The sequence below is a fragment of the Canis lupus genome, chromosome 25, assembly GCF_003254725.2.
Source record: "Canis lupus dingo isolate Sandy chromosome 25, ASM325472v2, whole genome shotgun sequence".
NCBI lineage: Eukaryota > Metazoa > Chordata > Mammalia > Carnivora > Canidae > Canis > Canis lupus.
Genome location: NC_064267.1, coordinates 12,586,111 through 12,603,938, shown reverse-complemented (window position 1 = coordinate 12,603,938; position 17,828 = coordinate 12,586,111). Strand labels below are relative to the sequence as shown.

Below are 17,828 nucleotides of genomic sequence, written 5' to 3'. Positions count from 1 at the left end.
ACAGAGCCTGGACTCGGCCTGACAAGCCCTCCAGGCAGCCACAACTAATCCTCAGAGCCAGTCCTGAGATGAAACCCCTCTCCTTCCCAACTATAGGCACTACCACACTTTTACACTTATATTTTTCGACATTTGAAAAACAGAATGAGAGTGTGCACAAGCTAATTATTGCATTGGCAGCTAATGCTGCAGTCACAACACAAAATGATTTCTTCAGCCTTTAATTAGGATGCATCATCCCAACCACATTCTTGATGCAATATGCCTGTTCTCTAAGAAGGGGCTGAATGTCTAGCCTGTGGTGTCATGATACCCCAGTTACTCCTCTAAGCAAAACCAAGAGGCAGGATGCCAGTGGGCTTTGCAGGCTAGGCACCCATGGGAAGCACCATTAAGGTTTATCCTTGATAGAAGCAGCTCTGGCCATTGTAAGAAGTGATGCCTGCAGGATGAGGCTTTATTTTTGTTCCAGATCATGAGCCAGTACTTGTAACAGCAGCAACAACAACAGAAAGTAATAGCCTAGAGGCTCAGGAATAGGCTGGAAAATTACCTAGTGATCCCTGCCCACTTGCTGACTGAATCAGGCCCAGGAGATCAATAACAGTGGGAAGTCCAGGGTGTTGATCACAGACAGTACATAGTATTCTAAAATACAAAACCAAATTACCCAAGACTAGCACTGATGGGAATTTGACAACCCTGATGAAAGCTGAAAAGAAAATCATTAGTCCAGAGCACGTCTAAGGAGCTCACAAATTGTGTGTTAGCTTGACTCATGTTTACTAACCTTTTTGTTTTCCTTTATAGCTGTGTTTCCTCCTCCTTCAGTGGGTTCCCACAGCTCAAGACTGTGGGAGCACATGGCCCCATGTAACATAAACATGGGGACGTGCTCTCTGCTGTGTGTGAGAATATTTCCCACAGACAGAGGGATGGCCAGGTGTTTGAGGACATAATGTCCCACCTTCTTTTCATTTCCAAAGATGCCACCACTGTTTTGCCACAGTCCCGTGTCCCTGGGAAGCAAAGAATGGGCAGTCATTCCCCTCCCCTGCTACACATGCATGTGCACACGTGCACACACACATGCAGCTATTGGGGTACTGAATTCTCTTGAGCAACTAGAGGGAAGAAGGAAGTGGAAAGAGACCAGCCCCTGCCTTCCCCATGCCCTTCTGTGGGAAGATTTGGCTGACCTAGAACGGATCGATTCTCTCTGACTGACCGGGCAAGTCCTGCAGATGCTTGTTAATATTCTGAGAAAGTGAGGTTCTCTAATCACCTTTAATGCTGGAGGTTCTATGAAAGATACCAGAAACATGAGTGGCAGAGGACATTGGCCCCTGCGCTGTGCTGTCCCTCTGGGTCCCTGCACTCTCCAGACTGGGACATCCAATAGGCTTTGTGGAGAGGACACCCCCCCTCAGAATACACCTGACTTCCATACTTTCCAAGGATCTCATGCCATCCATTTGCCACCATCCAATGTGGACCATTAGTTAGTAAAATTTTGTGTTGGTCCACCTTGGAGATCTCATGTTTTTATACCTCAAATGTGGCTGCCATAGGTTGGGCACCAATTTCAGATCCGTCCTTTCATTTATTCATTCACTCAACAAGTATTTATTGAGCGCCTACTACGTGCTAAGTACTGGAGCTTCACCAATGGTTAAGAGGCACTGTTCTAGTCTCACAGAGCTTGGTGGCCCAATCAGTTGCAGTCGTGGTAGCAGAACTCCTTTTGATTGACACATGGTGCATGCCATGACACGATGGGGGAAAGCCACCCATGGCCACTTTCCTCAAAGGAGATTATGGCCAAGGCAGGGATCTCAGGCTCATGAGCATCTCACCTATATACCCATGAAGGAGGTTCCCTGTTCTCCTCTCCATCCACTCCAGAAACCCAGGATGCTGTGATGATCTGGGGAGGGTGGGTCTTTGGAGTCATAAAGCTTTGGCTCAAATCCCAGCTCCCCCCTCTCTGTGTGCTCTTGGACAAGTCATCTGGCTTCTCAAAGTTTCATTTTCCTTGTCGTAAAAGTGGGGGTGATAACTACAGCTGCTTCATAATGTTGAGAATTAATGGAACTAATAAAGGCACTAACAGATGACAAGAATTCTGTAAATGTTATCTTTTATTCCTACAGTCAAATGAGCAAGTGCCCAGTACTCACCTATTCCTGGATATGAGCCCTAGGAGTACAACAGGCAATATCCATGGAGTGAGGCAGCCTATGAGGTAGCAGGAGGCACAAGTAGGGCTCAGAATGTCCTATCGCCCTTTCTTGCAGGCTGCTTGATGGCCGCAGGAGAGAGCAGCCCAGGGGGCCTTACACTGTAATAGTGCTAACGGTAGAGAAAGCTGGGCATCCAGACCACAAGAGAAAATACAGAAGTACGGCTCCCCTAAACTGCGTTCCTCCCACAGCAGATGTTTATACACAAGTATACAGCAACCAGCAAACAAGACCTTGGGGCCTGCATTTTTAGACCAGACCACCGATTTAACGAACAGGTATTTATTAATATTTGGATTTTATATCTGCTGTCAGAAATGAAAACAATTAGATTAGCATTTTATAGCGAGGGCACAAACAACTCATTTTTATCTTCTGGAAATACACAACCCACATGAAAAATCACGACAATTTCCAAATCATTTTGCTGCCTCTGCTTGTGAGGCAACTCTTTCCGCGGCACACCACGGCACGCATGCGACAACCCCACCTCTCTAGGTCATCGAAACCCTAAAGGACGGATGTGCTGTGTTTTGTTCCACTTGCCGAGCTGTGGTCTGTAGAGTTTGCCTCTTTGCCCGGGGTCTGCCCCTCTGCTGGCCTGTTCGCATTGCTCTGGTCAGCTCTGCGCAGGGATCCCGGGCCCTTGATCTGCTTCAGCGCCCCAGGACATTCACAGGGGACAGCACCTCTCCCTCCCTTCCCACTGTTCCCTGGTCTGAGCCAGCAGCGAGCAGCATCCCTGGGTTCCGTGACAGGTGTCTGCGTCCACAGCACTCACCAAGGCCATGACTGAAGCAGCGACATCTGTTGGGGGCTCGGAGAGAAGGGGAAAGCAGGAGGAGGGCCGAGCCCAAGCACAGATTTCAGAGGAAGAACTGGGCCTCCTCCTGCCAACTCCTTCCCTCCCGCACTATTTCTGCAGCTGGCAAGCACGAAAGCACAGTGTGTGAAGTTCAAATCTGTTTCTGTACTGTCAGATCAAGCCTGGGAAGCCGAAAGCGAGAGCACACTCTGAGGTGAGAGTTGCTTTACAAAGCACCAGTCAAGTGTCCCTGGGCTCTGGGACAGATGAGAGCCGAAGCCAGCCATTTGTTTGTGTGGCCCTGAGTCGCAGACAGGAGACAGGAGAGCTGGGGTGCTAAGGAGACCTGCCCAGAGATCCGCCCTCCGCAGAGGAGGGCGGGGAGTTAATCAGCACCCCACATGGCTACAGCAAGGGCCCCGATCAGGGCCGCCCACGCCAGCCGCAGAACACCGCAGGCCCCCACGGGGCAGCTTCTCCCCCCTGTCGAGTGGACTCCTGAAGCTCTTACACACATTTGCTGGATGGTGGCTGGATTTGTGCCACATTACTGTTGGGCAAGGGGCAGCTGCTCAAATGAGTGCCATTAGACATACGCATGCTTACAGGCCTCTTAGAGATGCGATTTTCTTCTGCATAAGCCAGCAAATGAACTTTGCACACTAAATTGAATAACTCTTATTATCCTGTGAAGTCATTCTCCTTATTTGGTGACCACGTTCCAGACACAGAGGATTATTCCCAGCTGCTGATGTGACAGCCTCAGAGATTCTTGAAAGCCGTTTCTTCCTTGGGCATGACTCAGGGCCCTCCTCTGCCCTCCTCCCCCAAGAGAGAGGCCCAGCCTCCATTTATTGTCACATGTCTGTGGATCTAAAACTGGACCGGTTCCCTCTCAGTATTAAAACGGCCTCCTTGGCGTGGTTTAGGAGGAAGAACCCAGGTAGTAAATCAGGTCTTTCACCACAGATAATGAATAATGAATGTTATTCAGTGTGAAACTGACAGCAATTCTTCACCTGTCAGATTAAAAGGGAACAGAAAAGAGGGGTTTAAAAATAGCACCGACACTCAGGGTGTGATGGGGACAGCTGGGAGCCTGAGAGCCATTGTCTGGCAGGCAGGGAGACGGCAGGAGGGAGCCAACCGGGCACCATCAGAGAAGTTCGGGAGCTCCCTGGGGCCCTGTGTGTCTTCAGTGAGGCTGGAGGACTTTCTCCTTGGGGGCTCTGACCTTGAACAAGGTCTTGCTGCTGGCTGCCTTGCAGCCCATCCTCCTTCACTCCTGCGATAAAGGAAAACACAGAGAGGGCTTCTCAGCACACAGCACTGTGGAAGTCTCTGGATTTCAGCTTCCCATAAGCTCTTTCGGAGACCATTTGTAAAATGAGGGACTGGAGGAAGATTCTGGAAGGCAGCATAATGGAAAGAACACAGGATCTGGAATCAGATGACCCAGAATTGAACCAGATCATCCAGTAACCTTCAGCAAAGCCAGGGGGCGGGGGGGGGGGGGGGGGGGGGGGGGGGGGGCGGGGGGCGGGCCGGGGGAGTGCTGGTGGTTAACCTGATCTCTGGGAGCCTCACTTTCCCCGTGAGCACTTGGAAGATAGGACTCCTCCCTCCATGGGGATTTTGTGAGATATTCTACATGAGCCACCTGTTTGAGGATCTCAGTGAACACGAGTTCTGCCCCTACTCCCTACTAGCTTTAGCACTCTGGCTGCAGCGTTGTAGCACTGCCCATGTTTTTCCAGCCCTGTCTGTCCTCTCGCAGCTTCTGCATAGATATCTACCTTTACCGTTCCTCTACCTTAGACAATCGTCAGCCCGTGAGGGTGGTGGCTGTCTCTCTTATCACCACTGTTACCCAGCAATTAGAACGGAACCCAGTGCCTAGGAAATGCTTACTGTATATTCAATGATCTGATCCTCCCTAAATAGCTCTTGGTTTTATGAAAACAAAAGTGCAGATTCAAAAAAAGGGGGGGTTGATTCAACCAATGGTCAGGTTACTGGTTAGCCACTGGAAGGGAATAATGAAAACTTCTAAAAAATAATAATAATAATGAAAACTTCTACTTTAGTGAAACTTCATAGTTATTCCCTTTTTTCCAACGATCCTTCTTCCCATCTGAGGCCCACCCAACCCCTGCACTCTTTAGGGAATCAGTACTTCCTCAATGGGCCAGTGCTTCCTCTTTTAAAGGTGCAGTTGAGCTGTACAGGGAGGACTGAAGTGACTTACAAAAAGCCAGACCCCAAACATCTGACTCTCAAACCTTCACTAACCAGTCTAACCCTTCTTCCTTAGATTCTGCTTTCAGAGAAGAAAAGAAAGTAATCATCTGGTGGCATATAAATCACTATGTTGACAACATATCTGGTTGTTGTGATAATTAGAATATTTAAAAATTCTCAAGAGATTATTTATGGCTAGATCCCAAATCTTCAGCTCAGATTGAGACCCTGGAGTGCAATCAAGAATGGCTTTCAAACAGGTCCTGAGTCTGGTCCCCGAAAGACTCTGCCTCTTCCAACCAAAGACTGCAGACCCGCTTCCAGCACGTGATTAATTCTCGACCTCATTGCCTCCTTGACAGGCCCTCTGAGGGACCCGAGTAAGTCGCAGGGGGACTTCCTGGAAGCATCACCACTATCAGCTACCCTGCTAAGGTATAAAAAGATCAAACGGCTCCCAGTGCAAAGCCTAGGTAAGAAGTTCCCATTCTAAGAACAATAACATTGTTGACTTTTGGGAAAGAAGGACATGAAGAAGAAAGGTCTGTGCCTGTATTGAGTGGACGTTGGCAAGTCCAAGACAAAAACATCAACACCTCCTAATGGGGTTAGGAACTGTAGTTTACAAATTCAACCAAATTTGCACCTCTTGTGTCTCAGAGTCATGTTTCATTAGGGTGCAGAGAGAGCAGATGGTCTTTCCCTCTGCAGTGCACCAGCTGCACCTACCCCCATGATCACTCAAGTGCAATTGGGAGATGGACTCATGCTCTTCACCTCCATTGGAGTTTTCTGTCTCACTCCAGCAGACCGCCTATTTGTGTCCAGGGCCAATGCATTTTCAGGGAAAAGCAATTTTCTCCTGGGAGCTACAAATATTGACCTGTAACAGATGAGTAACAAACACCACAGTGTCTGGAGAAAAAAAATTAAACAGACAGTCACATTTCCATCTTCAATATTGTCCTACCAGGGTGCCAGTGATTATCAACCACTGAGGACAGCCAGAGCCTATCCATTATAAACAGGCTTTCTGTAACAACTAGAACCATACAGGCACAGATGGAAACTAAAAAACAAAAACAACAAAAACCAAACCAAAACAAAAAAACAACAACCAAAACTGATGGATATGATTAAAAGGCTGAAGGTTTTCAAACAATCTCTCTCAACTTCTTTTAAAAATCGAAGCACAATCTGTTTACTTCACCCAGTGATGTCTCTATAGCATTTTCAGTGTTGTAACCTGAATTTAGATGAAAGGAAAATACTAGATTTGTGCTCTGTCTCCTTCCTTGAGGTAACTGGTGACTAGTGATAAATAGATATAATTCAGTGAATCTGTCAGAACGAGGATGTTGAGACTTAATATTGTGAAAATGGCAATATTCTCCAAATTGCTCTACTCATTCAAAATCCCAGCTGGCTTTTCTTGCAGAAATTGACAAACCAATCCTAGAATTCATATGGGCCCAAGTAGCCAAAATAATCATGAAAGGAACAGCCAACTTGGGAGGATGGATACTTCCTGATTTCAAAACTTACTCTAAAGCTGTGGTTAGCAAGACAATGTTCTACTGGCATAAGGACAGACATAAATGGATTATAATTGAGAGTCCAGAAATAAGCTCTTATATTTATGGCCGGTTTATTTTTGACAAAGATATCAAGACATTTCATTGGGGAAAGAATAGTCTTTTTCACAAATAGTGCTAGAACAACTAGATATCCACATACAAAAGAATGACCTTGGACCCTTACCTCACACCATATGCAAAAATTAACCCAAAAAGAGATCCTAGACCTAAATGTACAAACTAAATCTATAAAAACCCTCACATGAAAGCACAAGAGTAAGTCTTAATGACCCCATGTTTGGCAATGTTTTCTTAAATATGACACCAAAAGCAAAAGCTATAAAAGAAAAAAGAAATTGGACTTCATTAAATTAAAAATATTTATACTTCAGAGAATGCCATTAAGAAAGTAAAAAGGCAGGATCCCTGGGTGGCGCAGCGGTTTAGCGCCTGCCTTTGGCCCAGGGCGCGATCCTGGAGACCCGGGATCCAATCCCACGTCGGGCTCCCGGTGCATGGAGCCTGCCTGCTTCTCCCTCTGCCTGTGTCTCTGCCTCTCTCTCTCTCTCTGATGTGACTATCATAAATAAATAAAAAAATTAAAAAAAAAGAAAGTAAAAAGGGAAGGATGACGGAGCAACAGTAAAGAAACACGATCCCTTTGTTTCCAGAAAATCTGAGAGGAAAAAAAAAAAAAAAAGGAAGGCTTATCAAGCCCTCAAAGCCTCTCAAACAAAGGAGGCACTTTTGGAAAAGAAGAAAAAGAGATCAAGTTTTAAATGACTGGACTGGTTCCTACATGATTCCTGGAGGGAACAACACGACAGCATGCACCTAAGACAACTAAAGTGAAGCCTTATGTCTTGGAAGTGCCAGATAAACATCCCTTGACCTTCGTTTTATGCATCCAAAAGATTAATGGGGTTAGAGTTTACTGGTGCAGGAGACCACTGCAAGGCTTCCCCTGAAGAAGATTTTCAGGGGTGTCTTTGTGAAAGTGACCTTCCAGACCATAAAAATGCTGCATATAGTGGAATCCTATTTGACCTTGTGATTTCCAAACTTGAAGTCTGTCTGAGAATTCATCTTGAAATGCAGACTAGCCAAGGTCAAGAATAAAAGCATCTCTATGACAGACAACAGTTATTGAGGAGCACATGAGGAAGTTTGGTGTCATTTGTTTAAAAAAACTTCATGAAACTTCCTTTCCAGGGAAAAAATTGTAGGTAATCTCAGTGTTTTTACACTTTTTCCGTTCCTCAGTGGCCTCTCATGCTAAGGAGAATAGAGTAGGTTTCAAGTCAGTGGGCTCACCTGGTTCTCCAGTTGAATGCATCAATCAGCTCATTCGGCAGCTGAACCAAACCCAAAATATCCTGAAAGCACAATGCATTGGAAGCATGTGGTTCTGCTTTTTGGAATTGTTATACAGTATCTTCAAAGAAGATTATTTTCTGCTATGTCTTCAGAAGCTGCTGGGAAGGGGTCAGGGAAAAGATGACATCCCTGGAAGGCACTTTCCATTACAGCCCAGTTCCAGGAGAAAGTTCCAGTGTGTTTTCCATATTGGCTGCTACTGCCATCTCTGAAATCAGCAAAGGATTCCTGTCATGGTAGAAGATCCTGCTTTGTCACATTTTCTATCCCGGGGTTTAATGTTGGTGAATGAATACCCAAGCATGAATACAAGACAACAGTGGACCAAGCCCAGAAGTATACTTGAATCTGGGAGTTCCTAGGGCCTTATTTTGGAAAGAACTTAAAATACAATCAGAAAGGACACAGAGAGAAAAAAGACATCCCATAGGCTCAGAGATAATACTTGCAAATCACCTATTAATGATCTTGAACCCAGAATGTGTAAAGAACTGTCACCACTCGTCGGAGGAGCAAGATGGCGGAAGAGTAGGGTCCCCAAATCACCTGTCTCCACCAAACTACCTAGAAAACCTTCAAATTATCCTGAAAATCTATGAATTCGGCCTGAGATTTAAAGAGAGACCAGCTGGAATGCAACAGTGAGGAGAGTTCGCGCTTCTATCAAGGTAGGAAGACGGGGAAAAAGAAATAAAGAAACAAAGGCCTCCAAGGGGGAGGGGCCCCGCGAGGAGCCGGGCTGAGGCCGGGGCGAGTGTCCCCAGGACAGGAGAGCCCCGTCCCGGAGGAGCAGGAGCTGCACCGACCTTCCCGGGCGGAAAGGGGCTCGCGGGGAGTTGGAGCAGGACCCAGGAGGGCGAGGATGCCCTCGGGCTCCCGGGGACAGTAACAGCAACTGCGCGCCCAGGAGAGTGCGCCGAGCTCCCTAAGGGCTGCAGCGCGCACGGAGGGACCCGGAGCAGCTCGGGGGGCTCGGGGCGGCTCCGCGGAGGGGGCTGCGGGGCGGGAGCAGCTCGGAGGGGCTCGGGCAGAGGAAGAGGCTCCGTGCGGAGGGGGCTGCGCGGTTCCAGGAGCAGCTCGGAGGGGCTCGGGCAGCAGCTCCGCGGAGGGGGCTGCGCGGCCCGGGAGTGCGAATCCACCAGCGCAGGCTCCGGAGCACTGGGCGCCGGGACACAGCCCAGGATCCGGCCTCCCCCGGGACAGGCAGAGGCCGGGAGGGCCCAGGACAGCGAGGACGCTCCTGCCCCAGCTGAGCAGATCAGCGGCCCCGCCCGGGAGCCTCCAGGCCCTGCAGACGGAGAGCTCCGGAGTTCCTGCCGGAGCTGAATCCAGGTTTCCAGAGCTGCCCCGCCACTGGGGCTGTTCCTCCTGCGGCCTCACGGGGTAAACAACCCCCACCGAGCCCTGCACCAGGCAGGGGCACAGCAGCTCCCCCAACTGCTAACACCTGAAAATCAGCACAACAGGCCCCTCCCCCAGAAGACCAGCTAGACTGACAATTTCCAGGGGAAGCCAAGGGACTTAAAGAACACAGAATCAGAAGATACTCCCCGGTGGTTCTTTTTTGTTTGTTTGTTTTTGTTTTTGTTTTTGTTTTTGTTTTGTTTTGCTTTTTGATTTGTTTCCTTCCCCCACCCCCTTTTTTTCTCCTTTCTTTTTCTTTCTCTTTTTCTTCTTTTTTTTTTTTTTTCGTTTTTTTTTTCGCTTTCTCTTTTCTTTCCTTCTTTCTCTCCTCTCTTTTTCTCTTTTTCCCAATACAACTTGCTTTTGGCCACTCTGCACTGAGCAAAATGACTAGAAGGAAAACCTCACCTCAAAAGAAAGAATCAGAAACAGTCCTCTCTCCCACAGAGTTACAAATCTGGATTACAATTCAATGTCAGAAAGCCAATTCAGAAGCACTATTATACAGCTACTGGTGGCTCTAGAAAAAAGTATAAAGGACTCAAGAGACTTCATGACTGCAGAATTTAGAGCTAATCAGGCAGAAATTAAAAATCAATTGAATGAGATGCAATCCAAACTAGAAGTCCTAACGACGAGGGTTAACGAGGTGGAAGAACGAGTGAGTGACCTAGAAGACAAGTTGATAGCAAAGAGGGAAACTGAGGAAAAAAGAGACAAACAATTAAAAGACCATGAAGATAGATTAAGGGAAATAAACGACAGCCTGAGGAAGAAAAACCTACGTTTAATTGGGGTTCCCGAGGGCGCCGAAAGGGACAGAGGGCCAGAATATGTATTTGAACAAATTCTAGCTGAAAACTTTCCTAATCTGGGAAGGGAAACAGGCATTCAGATCCAGGAAATAGAGAGATCCCCCCCTAAAATCAATAAAAACCGTTCAACACCTCGACATTTAATAGTGAAGCTTGCAAATTCCAAAGATAAAGAGAAGATCCTTAAAGCAGCAAGAGACAAGAAATCCCTGACTTTTATGGGGAGGAGTATTAGGGTAACAGCAGACCTCTCCACAGAGACCTGGCAGGCCAGAAAGGGCTGGCAGGATATATTCAGGGTCCTAAATGAGAAGAACATGCAACCAAGAATACTTTATCCAGCAAGGCTCTCATTCAAAATGGAAGGAGAGATAAAGAGCTTCCAAGACAGGCAGCAACTAAAAGAATATGTGACCTCCAAACCAGCTCTGCAAGAAATTTTAAGGGGGCCTCTTAAAATTCCCCTTTAAGAGGAAGTTCAGTGGAACAGTCCACAAAAACAAAGACTGAATAGATATCATGATGACACTAAACTCATATCTCTCAATAGTAACTCTGAATGTGAACGGGCTTAATGACCCCATCAAAAGGCGCAGGGTTTCAGACTGGATAAAAAAGCAGGACCCATCTATTTGCTGTCTACAAGAGACTCATTTTAGACAGAAGGACACCTGCAGCCTGAAAATAAAAGGTTGGAGAACCATTTACCATTCGAATGGTCCTCAAAAGAAAGCAGGGGTAGCCATCCTTATATCAGATAAACTAAAATTTACCCCAAAGACTGTAGTGAGAGATGAAGAGGGACACTATATCATACTTAAAGGATCTATTCAACAAGAGGACTTAACAATCCTCAATATATATGCTCCGAATGTGGGAGCTGCCAAATATATAAATCAATTATTAACCAAAGTGAAGAAATACTTAGATAATAATACACTTATACTTGGTGACTTCAATCTAGCTCTTTCTATACTCGATAGGTCTTCTAAGCAAAACATCTCCAAAGAAACGAGAGCTTTAAATGATACACTGGACCAGATGGATTTCACAGATATCTACAGAACTTTACATCCAAACTCAACTGAATACACATTCTTCTCAAGCGCACATGGAACTTTCTCCAGAATAGACCACATATTGGGTCACAAATCGGGTCTGAACCGATACCAAAAGATTGGGATTGTCCCCTGCATATTCTCGGACCATAATGCCTTGAAATTAGAACTAAATCACAACAAGAAGTTTGGAAGGACCTCAAACACATGGAGGTTAAGGACCATCCTGCTAAAAGATAAAAGGGTCAACCAGGAAATTAAGGAAGAATTAAAAAGATTCATGGAAACTAATGAGAATGAAGATACAACCGTTCAAAATCTTTGGGATGCAGCAAAAGCAGTCCTACGGGGGAAATACATCGCAATACAAGCATCCATTCAAAAACTGGAAAGAACTCAAATACAAAAGCTAACCTTACACATAAAGGAGCTAGAGAAAAAACAGCAAATAGATCCTACACCCAAGAGAAGAAGGGAGTTAATAAAGATTCGAGCAGAACTCAACGAAATCAAGACCAGAAGAACTGTGGAACAGATCAACAGAACCAGGAGTTGGTTCTTTGAAAGAATTAATAAGATAGATAAACCATTAGCCAGCCTTATTAAAAAGAAGAGAGAGAAGACTCAAATTAATAAAATCATGAATGAGAAAGGAGAGATCACTACCAACACCAAGGAAATACAAACGATTTTAAAAACATATTATGAACAGCTATACGCCAATAAATTAGGCAATCTAGAAGAAATGGACGCATTCCTGGAAAGCCACAAACTACCAAAACTGGAACAGGAAGAAATAGAAAACCTGAACAGGCCAATAACCAGGGAAGAAATTGAAGCAGTCATCAAAAACCTCCCAAGACACAAGAGTCCAGGGCCAGATGGCTTCCCAGGAGAATTTTATCAAACGTTTAAAGAAGAAATCATACCTATTCTCCTAAAGCTGTTTGGAAAGATAGAAAGAGATGGAGTACTTCCAAATTCGTTCTATGAAGCCAGCATCACCTTAATTCCAAAGCCAGACAAAGACCCCGCCAAAAAGGAGAATTACAGACCAATATCCCTGATGAACATGGATGCAAAAATTCTCAACAAGATACTGGCCAATAGGATCCAACAGTACATTAAGACAATTATTCACCATGACCAAGTAGGATTTATCCCTGGGACACAAGGCTGGTTCAACACCCGTAAAACAATCAATGTGATTCATCATATCAGCAAGAGAAAAACCAAGAACCATATGATCCTCTCATTGGATGCAGAGAAAGCATTTGACAAAATACAGCATCCATTCCTGATCAAAACTCTTCAGAGTGTAGGGATAGAGGGAACATTCCTCGACATCTTAAAAGCCATCTATGAAAAGCCCACAGCAAATATCATTCTCAATGGGGAAGCACTGGGAGCCTTTCCCCTAAGATCAGGAACAAGACAGGGATGTCCACTCTCACCACTGCTATTCAACATAGTACTGGAAGTCCTAGCCTCAGCAATCAGACAACAAAAAGACATTAAAGGCATCCAAATTGGCAAAGAAGAAGTCAAACTCTCCCTCTTCGCCGATGACATGATACTCTACATAGAAAACCCAAAAGTCTCCACCCCAAGATTGCTAGAACTCATACAGCAATTCGGTAGCGTGGCAGGATACAAAATCAATGCCCAGAAGTCAGTGGCATTTCTATACACTAACAATGAGACTGAAGAAAGAGAAATTAAGAACTGTCACCACTCAACAATAATGAGAAGATGAATTTATATCTTCAAATTCACATGCCGCTTTAAAAATGAACAGAGGGTATGAACAGACATTTCTCCAAGGAAGATATATGAAGGTCAATATACACATGACAAAAGTGCATAATATTATTAGTCATTTGGGAAAATGCTAATCAAAACCACAGGGAGGTACTACTTCACACTTAATAGGATGATTCTAATTAAAAAGAGACAATAATAAGGATGTGGGGAAATTGAAACTCTCCTACATCGCTGATGGGAATGTAAAATGGCTGCCCCATTTTGGCGAGAAGCAATTCCTCAAAATGTAAACATGAGAACTTCTCATCGATTCACTTATTTAATTATTGAATTTCTTCCTAATATTGCTTCATTACTCCCACTCATCTTAAGAGCCATGGTTTGCTCATAAAGGGATTTTGCTGCTTTGTCATGGTTTCTTGATCTTCCAGTAAGAGTCATAGAATGAGCAAAGGTCTTCTCCAATGTACAACACATTTTTGGTCTCCTTTCTTTGTGGCTAAAATGGTTTGTTGGGAAAGGACATGATCTCTTTAATCCCTGAAGGTGCTGGGATAGCCAACATTGAATCCTGTCAATGAGGGAAAAGTAAGATGCCAAAAGGAACCACATCCAAGATTCGCAGTGGGATTGTCTATCTAGCCCCTCCCTGAATCCCATTACCATTCTTCTGTGTCCCCCTTCAGTTAGCCCAGCATTCTTTTGCTCAGGACTATGCATGATATGTGCTCTCTCTCTGTAGTTAAGGTGGTTAATGGTTCCCCAATGAAACAATGAAATGAAATGCTCATCCCTAATTGAAAACAAGATGACTCTTCCCTGGAGCAGATCTTTCTTTTTCTTTAGCATGGGTCTGCTTTTCTATTGTACATGAGGGCACATGAACACATCCCCACTATTTTAGTCAGCTTAGATACCTTGGTTGTGCTGAGGGAGTATTCATGGAGTATCCTAACTCTACAATGTCCCTCAGACAGAACTGCTAGGCAACCCTCCATCTTTAGAGTTTTCCTCTCAGACCACAAGGGCCTCAAGCAAAGATGAGCCAGGATGCCAGCTGCCTCACGTCCCCCAGCCTCAGGTGGAAGGCTCTGGAGAGCTTTCAGTATTTCTGACAGTGTTTCAGATATAGAGCTGCCTTGGGCTGTGGAGTGTAAAATGCTTCTTGACAGGTTGAAGCTATGCATGCAGGCACCAGCATCAGTTTGGTGATATGTGAGGACATACATAATGGGACATCCTCTGCACTCGCTCTAGACAAACACTTAGATTGGAGCACTAGGAATTGATTTTCCTCCCTCCAGCTTCCATTAAACTGTAAATATTCTTCACACCGGATGGCTGATAGGGTAGCTTAGAGTGCTTTTAAGAAAACCAAATACATTATGCCTCTATCCCCTGTCCCTAAATCAGCATAACTTAACATGGGGCCACAGATCATCTCTGTCACATAGTCACCTGGGGAGTTTGCTAGTTTGTTAGACACACCTTTTCCAGGCTCCATCTAAAAATGTTACTGCCTTCTAGACTTTAGGCCCAGAGGTGGGGAGTTTGCATTTCAAATAAACTTATTTTACACATGAGTTTAAGAATTGTGTGAGCTGAGTTGGAGCCTGCTCCCACAATTCTAAACCCTTAGGCATCCAACCTGTCCCTCATTTACCGAAGATACGTCATGAAAAAGACTAATGGATGCAAATCACATCAGACACAGAAGTAAATTAAGTGATTATTCAATTTTTCCACCACAGGGCTGCTTTAAGATGTCTATGGGGCATTTTAGTAGGATTTCATTTAGAAAATCTAATTCCTGTTTTAAGAACCCACAGACTGCATCATTTAAGTTACACCTTCCTTGCACAGCTACCATGCACCATTCACTTCCATCTCTCACTCCTGACCCAATCTGTGACATGTGCGATTACCTTCCCATTCTATGGCAGCAGCTCCCAACCACGACTGCACATCAGAACCACCACAGGAGCTTTTAAAAATATCAATGCCCTGCTCACAACCCAGACCAATTGCATCTGAATTCCTGAGGGGTAGGATTCAAGTACCAATATTTTTAAAGCTGCTCAAGCAAGTCTAGTGGGCAAGCAAAGTTGAAACCACAGTTCTGAGGGAGCATTGAACCCATTTCTCATAACTCCAAGCCCACCGACATTTGAGTCAATGGTCCTGCCTCCACATTTTTCCTTGTCTCTGGGAATGCACTCTCCCATCCATCTCCTGGGCTCCATCACTCCAAGAAAAGACTGGCATTGTACCTGTGCACACTTGCCTCCACCACCAGTAAAGTTGCACCATTTGGCTCCTTGCTGAGTTGCACCTGTTCTGTTGCCCAGGCTGCCAGTTTGCTGCCTAGGGCCGACTTCCCTCTCTCACTCAGCCTTGCCTTCTGCCCTGACACAACCAAGCCACACTGCTCCCCCCATTAGAGTCAGACTTAAAAACCCTCCACTTTAGGAACACATATTCATATTCATTAACCACTGAAGTCAGTTCACCTCCCTGGCCAATGTCTGAGATGTTGAAGGCAGTATGGGTAAGGAAAGAGAGAGGGGAGATAACCTCTTTAAACCGCAGGCTCCTAGTCTGCAAAATGAGAATAATAATACAGAGCTTCTAGGCTCTGAGAACCAATGGACAAGGTTGTCTTGCTTTCAGAATGATCTTGGATATCCTCTAGGCCCATCATGGGCCAAAGACAAGTCTAGAACCTTCCTAGGAATGAGAAAGATTTTGTCAGAGGTTGGTACTTTTGGGGTCCTATTCTAGAGCCATGTCCTGGACCCCCAGGATATCTTCCAGTCTACTTGGAGCCTGGATCCTGCACCTGCTGTGTTAGGGAGCCCAAACAACAGCCTGCCATGCTCCACTGGTCAGCTCCAAGCTAGGGGGTAGGGGAGAGGCAAGGCCAGACCAGGTCTGGCCCACAGGACGTATTTGGCAAAAATATGTTATTATTCTGTCCTCAAGATCAAGACCACTTGCCCCACCCCCAGCATCCACAGCCCCACCTACATGACTGGCCATGTCATTGCCCCCACCCCGGCAGAACTTCTCCATTGCCCTCTACATCTCCTTGCAAGCTCTGCTGCTGCCACAATCCTCCAGGAGCCACACTACCTCCTGGGCAAATAACAAAGCCACCAGCAGGATGGATGTGAGGGTTAAATAGACAACATATGGAAAAGAACTTCTCATCTAGCCAACTGTGGTACCAATGCTAGGTTTATGGCTGCCAAAGAGAAAACCTTATTCTTTCACTGAGTGTCACTCTGCTGCAGACCTATCCCAGGACTGTGGCTTCTCCCTCTCTGGCCATCTTCAGTCCAGAATGTGTGACTCCCAGCTCTAAGCTATCTGTGTGACCTTGGCCATGCCTTGCAGGTTTCTTGAGAACCAGTTTCTTCATTTGAAGTATGAGAATGGTTCAGTTTCAGAGTCGTTGTAAATTTAAATCTCATAACGATTCTAGATTAGAAATAACATCACGTGTGTGTGAAACATCTGATTTATCATATGCATCTATTAAGTTGTGGCTTTTATTATTAATATTACTGTGACTAAGAGCCAGGAAGTGTGGGATCTCATTTTGGGGAAAAGACTTTTATAAGGGGACTAACTTTCCCCTCCCTCCACCTCACCTGAGCCCTCTGCTCTATGCCCACTTCCACACCCCAGTTGCCTGAGAGTTCTTGCACACACAATGACTAGTGTCATGTTCTGGTCCTCCTTTTTATAGGTGGGGAAATGGGTCCCCTCTGTGCTCAGGTGGCAAAGCCAAGACCCAAACTCAGTAACTTCTAGCTCCAGATTTAAGGCCCATCCCTCTGCCCGCCTAGCTCTCTCTGGAAGAGTTAAATTTGGTAGCAGGTTTTGTATTTTATTTTGTTTTTATAAAATCATGATTATTGCCTCTTCTATCTATAGCATCATAGAGTATAACACAATGAAAGGAGGAATGAGAAGCTGCCAAATCCTGATTCAGAGATGGGTTCGGTGGTTTCCTTATGTTAGTTCATTTCTGTTTCACTGCAGCCCTATGTCTCCTGCCAAGGGGCAGCCTGGAATGGTTCCAGACTTGGCCTAGATCCCAGGCCTCCTATTCTTGGTATTCTTGATACCCAGGGTAATAGGTTTCTGTTTCCCAGGCAGAGTGGCCTCCTGAATGTCTGGACATTAGCCCTTTGTTTGGAGCTGGGATTTGATGCTTCCTTCCAGCACATCATGTCTCAGCATTCACCTCATTGACTCATGCCCCAGGGCTCCTGTTCCATTCATCTGGGTCTGTTCTTATTAATTATCCCCTCTTGCCATCCCACCTGGCACTTTTTGGCTCACTGGGTGGGTAGTGGGAAATGGTAGCAACTAGTAGAGAAAATGACCTGAGGTTAAATTTGGAGACCCCTAAAACTGGGAGACCCACCACTACAAAATCAATGTTCAGTGGTGGTCCTTGTGGATGTAGTAGAGGCACATCCCCAACCACAGGCCATCCAAAGGATGAGATGACAGCAAGGAGATTTGGGTTATTT

At 45.6% G+C, this 17,828-nt stretch overlaps 1 pseudogene; it reads left to right on the top strand.

Moving 5' to 3' along the window:
• The first annotated feature begins 7,494 nt into the window (after window positions 1–7,494).
• On the top strand, window positions 7,495–8,455 carry LOC112670189 (60S ribosomal protein L7-like 1; annotated as a pseudogene).
• The last annotated feature ends 9,373 nt before the right edge of the window (window positions 8,456–17,828 follow it).